At 48.1% G+C, this 9,398-nt stretch overlaps 1 non-coding gene across 1 annotated transcript; it reads left to right on the top strand.

The window, feature by feature from the left end:
- Positions 1-420: 420 nt before the first annotated feature.
- LOC120687053 lies at positions 421-529 on the top strand. Its single transcript, XR_005680555.1, has one exon. It is a non-coding gene; the product is annotated as a small nucleolar RNA R71 (small nucleolar RNA).
- Positions 530-9,398: the final 8,869 nt, after the last annotated feature.

The raw sequence follows: 9,398 nt of genomic DNA, 5'->3' as shown, positions 1-9,398 counted from the left end.
TGGCCTCCTTCTGCACGGAACCCGGTGTTGTTGTTGTTGATGTAGGCTGCGTCTTCTCGGGTCTCGGGGCAGTCATTCCCCGAGTTTCCACCATCACCACAAACCTCGCACGTTAAGTACGAGTTCATGGCATGGATGGGAACGAGCATCTGTTGCCGGTACCCTTCATCGAGTTTCTTTAGTAGGAGGTCCAGCTTGGCGGTGAGCATGTCCATCTCCTTGACGGTATGCATTCCGCCCTTGGTTCTGGGCTGGGAACGTTCCTCGTTCCAGCCCTAGTTGGAGACCATCTTTTCAATCAAGGTCGTAGCCTTGGCAATTGTGAGGTCCAGATAGACTCCTCCAGCAGCAGCATCAAGGTGGGCTCGAGATGTTGTCGTTAGCCCACTGTAGAAACTTTGGAGCACGAGCCACTCGTCCATCCCATGATGAGGACAGGCGAGTATGTATTCTTGGAGTCTCTTTCAAGCCTCTAGGATGGATTCCATCTCTGTCTGCTGGAAACTTGAAATTCTTCCACGTATGGCATTTGTTCTGTCCAATGGAAAGAATTTGGCGAGGAACACTGTGGAACACTTGTCCCACGTGCTGACGGCATCCTTGTTCTGATAAAGCCACTATTTTGCCTTCCCCAGGAGGGAGAAGGGAAACAGGCGGAGCCTGATTTCATCAGCCATAACGCCCCGTATGGTTACGGTCTTGCATAACTCCAGAAAGTTCTGGAGATGGGCGTTGGCGTCCTCATTTGGCTTGCCACAGAATGGGCTAGCCTGCACCATGTTTAGGAGACTGGACTTCAGCTCAAAGTTCACATCCCCAACATCAACGTTGGGTCTAGTTGTCACATTGGTAGCTGAGGGGACGGAGAAGTCGCGGAGAGTCTTCTCAGCCATGGGTTCGGTGATTGTTGATGGTGCTTGGGAAGCTAGCTTGCTTGTCGACTGCGAGAGCGGAGGAGGGAAGATGCAAGGTCGGACCCTTCTCACGAGCTTCTCAGGATTTTCAACGAAGTTTGTCGGCAAGAAGAAACCAAACATATACTACCCTGTTTTCATCCAATCAGGATAAAACAAAAGGATAAACACATTAGCCTGTATAAGCAATGGCTACCTCTTACTCATATTGCCATGTTTATGTGCTTAGTAAAATCTTTACACCTAGTGCCATCCCCGGCAACGGCGCTAGAAATGTTTGATGACATTTTTTAGCGCAATCACTAGGAACGGGGGTGTCCCGGCAACTGTAACACCCTAATATAAATTTCAGTATTTAATAATAAATTTATTTGGCTTTATTTAAATTTCCAAGGTTTATTGTGTTTAGTATGGCATATAATCCAATTTTGTTCCTCAAGTAATTAAAATTTTATCATAGGTTTAATTGTTGGTGTTGCATTCATGCTGGTGCATTATTTTATTTGTTTGAGTGCTAGTTGTGAATTCAAATTTGAATTTGAATTCACCTAGTTGTGTGTTAGTTTGAATTAGAAATAGAAAAGGAGAAATAGAAAGAAAACAGCCCAACACCCTGAAACCAACCCAAACCGGCCCAAACCCCAGCCCAACCCTTTTCCCACGAAGGCCCAGCTTTCCCCCTCCTCTCCTGGCAAAGCGAACCCCGTGGCCCAGCTCCCTTCTCTCCCCGGTCCCGCTCGCCAGCTTCCTCCCTTCCCGCGCTCGCTCCGGCCCATGCCGCAAGTGCCAGCCTAGCTCACCCTCAGCCCGCGCGCGCACCACTCCTTCCCTCACCTGGCCCAGCAAATGCCACGCTCCTACACCGCGTCAACCAGCGCCAGCTTCTCTCTCTGGACGCCTGGCCCCACCTGTCGGCCCCTTCTCCCTCCTCCCGCACCCTCCGCTCGCGCACCGGTCACCTCCCGTGATCCTCGCCCGCGTGCCCAACAGCCCGCACGCCGAGATCCCGGTGCCCCCCTTTAAACGCCACCCCAGCCTTCTTTGCGCCCCCACGACTCCACACCGCAGCCGCCGCCTGCAACCCCAACGCCCCGCCTCTGCTCCACCTCACAGAACCCCTGCGCCGCCGTGCTCTCGCCGCCCCACCACATCGAAACCCCGCAAACCACCGCAGCGGCTTCGCCCGTGCACCAGGAACACCCCCGGACTCTTTTGCTTCGAGCTCGGCCCGCGTCTTGCCGGATTTGTCTCCCGACATCGCCGCCGCAGGTGAGCTCGTTTCTGAGCGATTCCTCGCCGCCGATGGCTCTCCGGCTCGTCTGACCCGCTCTTCACCTCCGTAGCACGACCCCACGACTCCTCGACGGACCCAGAAGCCGGAGACGCCCTCCTTCGACCCCGTCCCCGAGCTCCGCCCTGACCCGCCGCCCGGATCCCGCCGCCGGCACTGCTGCACAATGATTCCGTCCAATCCCGAGACCGGTGAGCACCGCTCTAGCCTCCTGACCCTTTTGCACTAGTTTGGTCGGACCGTAGAGCCCTGGAGCCCTTAGAACCACGTACGCCAGCGTGTTCCCGGCGCCCAAAAACGCCTCGCTCCGCCGCGAGCCCCGTCCGAATCCCGAGCAGCCACCCCATCGCCACCAGTGCCTTACGCATGCCGCGGGCATGCTCCACGGCCTATCCTCGGCTCAAACCGACCCCCGGAGCGCCGCATAGGCGAACTTCGGCGACTCCGCGGCCGCGCGCCGCTGCGCTTCGTGCGTCTCGCTGCCACCGTCGGCCACAAGACATCCCAGCCGTCCGATCCGAAGCCTCCGCGCCCGATTAGATCCCGAGGCCATTAAATCTGAACCATTAGATCCAGATCCAGCGGCCCAGAATCTTAGATACCAGTTCGGCCTGGCAAAATTGTTGAAGAGCCCCTCAGTTTCTCAGAAATCAACCCACGGTCCAGCTCTATTCAAAATTAATTCTAGTTAGGTCTTGGTTTTAACACTTAAGCCCCTGACTTTTCTCAGTATAGAACCCGCCGTCCAGCCCCTGTCCTTTTGCGCGTTAGACCCCATAGTTGTTGTTTAATTATGTTTGAGCCCTCGGTTTTTGCAGAAAACCCCCTGGAACTCCAGTTTTCTTACAAATAGGTCCCTGGAACTTGTTTTTGGCCTAGATTTTGTGTTTTAGCTCCGTTTTAGGCGTTCTTTATGTCCACGCGATCGTTGTAATGCGTACAATAGTTCTAGCTTAGTTTAGCATGCAGTTTTGATGTATTGTTGTACTGTTTCTTTGTTTTTGCTATTGTTTGCATGTACGTGTATATGCTGGACTTGTTTTGGCGTTGCGATCGTGAGTAGACGTTGATCTTTCAGAGGAGTACCAGTACTCGGAGCAGCCACCGTCTTCTGAGCAGTTTGAGCAGTAGGAACAGTTTGAGGAAGGCAAGTATAACAGGAACAACCTATCACTCTAAATACATTTTCAGACTGCATTTTAATACTGTATGCCTATAAGGACTTTCCTAGCCACTTTATATCCTTTATATATATCCTTTGGGTTGCATTTTGGTTAGTTGTGCTAGGTGCCGCACTATAACACACTTGGTCCTTTAAAATTAATTTGATTAATGGTATATATGCAACGTAATTCTGAGAGTGGCCCGTTTGAGGGGCTCACGTCTCGTAAAAATGGTTTTGTTAGAAACATGGTTTAGGGGGCTAGCACGGTGCTTACTGCTTGGTTGGCCACTCTCCATAAGGACCGGTTCATAGAGCGACAACCTGGGACAACAGCGCTACCACAAGACTGGAATAGGACGGTCTTGGCTTACTAATTAGGTCATTTTGGTTCGGGAGTAACTTACCGACGGGGCAGGAGGGGTGGTGAGCTTCAATGGTGCCCAGGCTACGAGGCTTGGTCTGCGTACCCCTCGAGGTGGTTACCATCGTTGCGGAGCCTGATTCCTTAGCGGTTACACCTTACCAACGTGTCCTTTGTAACGGCCTCGTAGTGAGTTTGCTAGCCATCTCACCTAAGGAAGTGTGATGAACAACTAGCGTAGCTCACGACTTGTGGCTAAAGATGTGCAACCTCTGCAGAGTGTAAAACTGGTATACTAGCCGTGCTCACGGTCATGAGTGGCCCAGATCCTCCTTTTGATTAGTGGGGTTATCTTCCTTTGACAAGGCAGGTTTCCCCGAGTGGCTTGGTTTGGTTTGGTTCTCAGTAGTATCATGATTAATTTTGATTAATTACTATGTAACTAGGTTTATGGTAATTTATCAACTTGTAGTAATTAGCTTTAATAAAATTTTGCCAAAACTTAAAAGCTAATGCAGTTGAGTCAGCCAACCTTAGAGCCTCATAGTTTGTGTTATACTTGTTGAGTACAAGTTGTGTATTCAATCTTGCCTACTCTACTCTTTTTCCTCTTGGGGATACTCTACTGCTACTCAGTTCCTGCCGACGCGAGGGAGTTCGCTCAGCGCTACCAGGACTACGAGGACTTCTAGGCGTTCATCTCCCAGTCGACGTCCCTATGGCGCCCTGCTTCCGAGAGTTCTTCTCGTATATGTTTTTACGCTTCCGCTGTATCAGACATTTTGTCATTATTGTAATAAATAACATTCGTACTCACTTTATTATATCTTTTACATGATATGTGCTATGATATATTGTTCATTCTGTTGTATATACGTGTGACTTGATCCTGGCACATATATGATTGCTCGGTTTATGTCCTTTTATAAACCGGGTGTTACAGCAACGGCGCCAGAAATACTTGTTGACATTTCTTAGCGCAATCACTAGGAACGGGGGTGTCCCTAGCAACGGCGCCATAAATGCCGTGTTGGTATGTCTTAACATTTACAGAAAGATCCGCAAGCGCACGGATATACCGTTGTAGCATTTCACCCGGAAGTATTCAGGGTATTGTTATTTATATTTTCCCAAGGGATGGCGAGGTTGTGTAAAGATATTTACTAGTTCCATAGCCATGACTTTATGAAATAAGGTGCAGACTACTGATTATGCAGCGATAAGTGATAAATAAAGGATAATCAATGGTAATGTGACACACACAGAGCAGCCAACTCTCATGAATAAACAAGCACATCCAAGGTTAGTGGGAGCATAGGCAAACAGATCGTAGTATACTATTCATGTTAGCAGTTAAGTTACGTTAGCCACGTGCTTAGAGCTGCAGGTGCTGGGAAATTAGGGACATCGGGGAGAATGACCCACACTGGAGAACATCCAGTCCTGTTTCATTTCTGCATGAACTCCTACACGATACCCGAACGTCGGGGAGTACGCTAACCGAGAAGCAGCTTCCTGGCGGACCGACAGGGCTGTCACCACCTGCGGTCTACCCCAGTCAAACCGTGGAGCACCGTTATATCCGAGGGATCCCGCATACCCGGTCACCATACCCGCATATGAGGTCACTACCCTAGCACCCCCGGGTTCCCCACCCTTCGGATGGACAGGTAAGATGCTAAGGTAAGCCCGAAAGCACAACTAACCGATATCCTTACCCAGATCATCTGGTGTAAGCAAGCAACTTGTATAACTCGATAAAGCACAGATCAAGGCTAAGCATGCTAAGAACATAGCAAGATAACCAAAAATGAACTCAGTATGAATAGCATAATGAATGTCGGAATACAAAGCCATACCAGAGGCCGAGGATTGCTCGCCGACCCCGAGGACGACTAGATTCGCTAAAAACATGAAGTACTAGCCTAGCTCCACTACCCTAAGGAGTACAAGTCACAAGAGAGTGTGAGAGAGAGGCCTTCAAGTGGTGTGTGTGGTGAGTGGTAAGAGAGGCCCCTTTTACAGCTCCTTGAGCTCGGTTCCCGCCAAGATAAAACTGGAAACATCATCAACCGCCTTCAGGAGGATCAGAGGAAGCTTCCCGCCAAAATGCACCTAGACAGCCTTCAGGGGGGTTCAGCCGAACCCCTGGTTTGACCGGCCCCACCTTGCCGCCTCTGCCCACCGTCCTTCTCTGGTACACTGCCTGGTGGGCCTTGGTGTTGGTACATCGGTGCCGGGGCTTCGTTGGTCAGTTTGGTCTGGTTTGTGGGCCTCTTTTGCATGTGTTACGCAGGACGCGATCGTCTGCGACTTTGTCTGCGTATTCTTCGTGTTTTCTTCTTATTCTGGACTTGTTCTCCTGAAAACATAAATCTTCGAAAACAACATGGAGCTAGGTTAGTGATACAAATATGCGAGTAAGAGGTATGGTTATCCTTCTTTTATGAGTATAGTTGACGGTCATATTTCACACTTAACGACCGTCAACAATGCTTAACTTCCACGCGAAGCCGGGAGCCGAGTCTCTGCAAGGTGGGACCAGACAGCCCACCCTAGGCCAGCCGGCCTAGGGGTGTGCCATATGGCCACCGACCTTCCGTGGACGGCTCCTGATCACTCCTGGACGTCGGTTCGTCAGGTGGTTTCCTCCGATGCTCATTTCTTGGGCTGGGCGGCCTGAGGTAGGCCGGGCGGCCTACCTCCGGAGCCCCTTGGTCCTCCGCTTCACCGATGTTGCACATCAACTCCCCACATTGCCTCTAGAATGGGTGGTTTCCCCATTTGACGATCTTGGCACTGGCATGTGGGCCTTTGAGTTGAACCTTGTGCCTTCTGGGTCCACCGACAGGATATGAGATGTTTGCCTTGTTCTGGAACCTTATAAACATGTCACATTGCGGCCGGGATTTTCTCTGATTTTGACCATCTTTGGACAGTGGATTCCTGCAAGCATAATTCATCCAAAACTTGTGGAACTTATTAGAATTAAATAAAATATGCATGGAACATTGTGCAAAAACTCAATTTATTTCTGAGAACTTGACGGTCAAAATGTGAAATAATGGCCATCAACATGTACGAAGACTTCGCTAATGTTTGGCATGCAATTGGATGGGATAACTTCTTTCCCGTTGAGGAGTATGGTTCTCGACTCCTCACCATCAAATTTTTTTGCACTCTTTGGGAGGTGGAAAACATGATTTTTTTTTATTTTTTTGGGAAAGAGTATTTGCTTTCTTGGAAAACTTTTGCTGGCCACCTCGATTTCAACAAATGCTGGCCAATTTCTCTTGAGAAAGCTTACCGCGGTTTTAATCGTCATGAGTTTTGGGGCCAGATTTCGGGTCAAGTTGTTCATGGCAAGTTTGCACCTCAGTGCAGCGATATTCATAATCCAACTCTTCAATTGATGCATGTTGACGCTTCTTAGAGCGCCAATTTACGTACCGCAAGTGCACAGATCGTGTAGCTTTTCCCTTAGAGTATTCCCCCAAGGTTTATCAATCCATGGAACAAGTGATTACTATGCTTAACTAAGCACTAATGATGTTGGTAAAAGATCTATATTGAGTGTTTGAGTGTGAAATAGATCTAATCTAACCAATCTAATCTAGACTAGTGAGCAATGATAGACGTGTGCACAAGATATGAAGAGCATTTGTCCATAGGGTCTAGGATCACTAGAGATGTAATCGCCAAGCAACGAAGAACGGATCTAATCTACCAAAGGTGTGTTCCAAGATCAAAACCTTTCCCTCCCGCATACTGTCACTACATGAGGATAATCAGTAATAAATCAACAAGAACACGATAGTTGATGTAATCTAAGTAAACCATGCAAGAGCAAAGCAAACCCAAAGTCAAGTCGCGAACTATTAGGCATCAAAGCATCATCAACAAGAATCATGGTAGATCAATCTCATAAAGGATTCGGCAATTACAACTCAAGATCTGCTTACAACCCCATGAACAAACGAGGACTTTACCCCATGAAGCTAAGCGAAGCGTAGTCGATCATGTTGATGAAATCTCCGGCAAGGGATGGATCCCTTGCTGTCCTCCAACTTGTAGCGGCGCCGAGGGACGATGAGGCCTCCGGTGTCGCCTTTCTCTTGTGTCTAACTCGAATGGATCTCTGAAACTCGTCTCTGGATGCTCTCCTTCTCCGATCTCTAGATGCCTCTGCGATCCCCCTCTTTGACGGCGGCTTCAGGGTATTTATAGGAAGATATCGTCGGTGGTTTTGGTAAAACATAGATTAGGGTTGACGCATACTTCGTGCGGAAGAAAACTAAGACCAATTGGGCTCCGAAATGGGCTAGGCCGGCCGGCCCAAGGGCTCCAGGCCGGCCGGCCTGGGCCCTTTCTGGCCCCTTTCGGTCCCATCTTTCGCGTGTGGCCTCTTCCTCTTATTCCTCATCTTAGCCCAGTTGTAACCATGCGTCAAAACATCTCCAAAAATGTCCAATTTCCTGTCAAAATGCAACATGCTCCAAAATCCAGGACAAAATCGAAAACGGTCAAGTTCGGGTGCCAAGTGGCGGGTTAGTACATGAATCATCCCAAAGAAATTACCAAAACCTCTCCTAATTGTATAATAAAATGGGAACTTAAGGAGCGCCAACATTCCCCCCATGCTTAGCTTTTGCTCGTCCTCGAGCAAATCAAATCATCAAGTCCTTCCATGGGTTGCTCGAGAGTTCTCAAACTGCAAAATTTACTTATGCAAACAAGTCTAACAATATTTCTTCAAACAATGGTCAGAGGAGCAGCGAGGATAATCATATCATGGGCGTTTAAAAACTCATCCAATATTACTCCATGACTCTTACCTTTAACCGGCAACTCGAATATCGACAACACTTGCTTTTCTTGCCACCTTGGAGGTTTTTATTTTTTTTTAGTTTTTAGAAGCAAAATACCCTGCAACAAAGGTTAGACCAAAAATTCTTGCACAAGTCCTTTCATGTCTCTCAATATATGTGGCTATCCTATTTTTATTTGCAAGCTCTCATCTCCCGAAATTCTCTCAAGTATAAAGTGGGGCTATAGGTGAGGCTTAGCAAAGTATATACATATATTGTCAAATTAAGAAAACCTTCTAATGGTTGCTTACCATCCTAGCCAATGATCATGAGAGTTTCTCCATAATGTAAAGGGTTCAAGGGTAAGAAGATTTAGAATGGTGGACATGTGCAAAGGCATACAAAAAGATTGACTTCAAGGCACAAGCATCATCCTCGTTGTCGGATTGCACATGGTTGAAATTGAGGATATTGTTCAAACAAAAAGGTGATATCTCTTTGCACTTCTCTAACCATAGAATCCCTTCATTTATTCTTTTTTTTCCTTCTCGTTATTATTTTTTTTCCTTTTCCTTCTTTCTCCCGAATTTTTCTTCTCTTTTCCAAACCTTTTTATAGGACACTTTCTATAAAACATAGATAGGAAAATCTCCAAAGTGTCTCCCTAAATTTTTAGAGCCCGAACCGGGACCAGAGAGGCCTAGGCCGGCCGGCTCAGGAGGTGTAGGCCGGCCGGCCTGGGGCTTTCCCAGGTCGGATTCAGTCCATCTTTCGAATACTCATTCCTTTCTTCATCCCAAAATTATGTTTTATACAAATCATGCGCGGAAACAGAACGTATCCTCATAATTGGGTTGTG

The sequence above is a fragment of the Panicum virgatum genome, chromosome 8N, assembly GCF_016808335.1.
Source record: "Panicum virgatum strain AP13 chromosome 8N, P.virgatum_v5, whole genome shotgun sequence".
Lineage (NCBI taxonomy): Eukaryota > Viridiplantae > Streptophyta > Magnoliopsida > Poales > Poaceae > Panicum > Panicum virgatum.
This window is presented reverse-complemented; position numbering and strand designations above follow the sequence as displayed.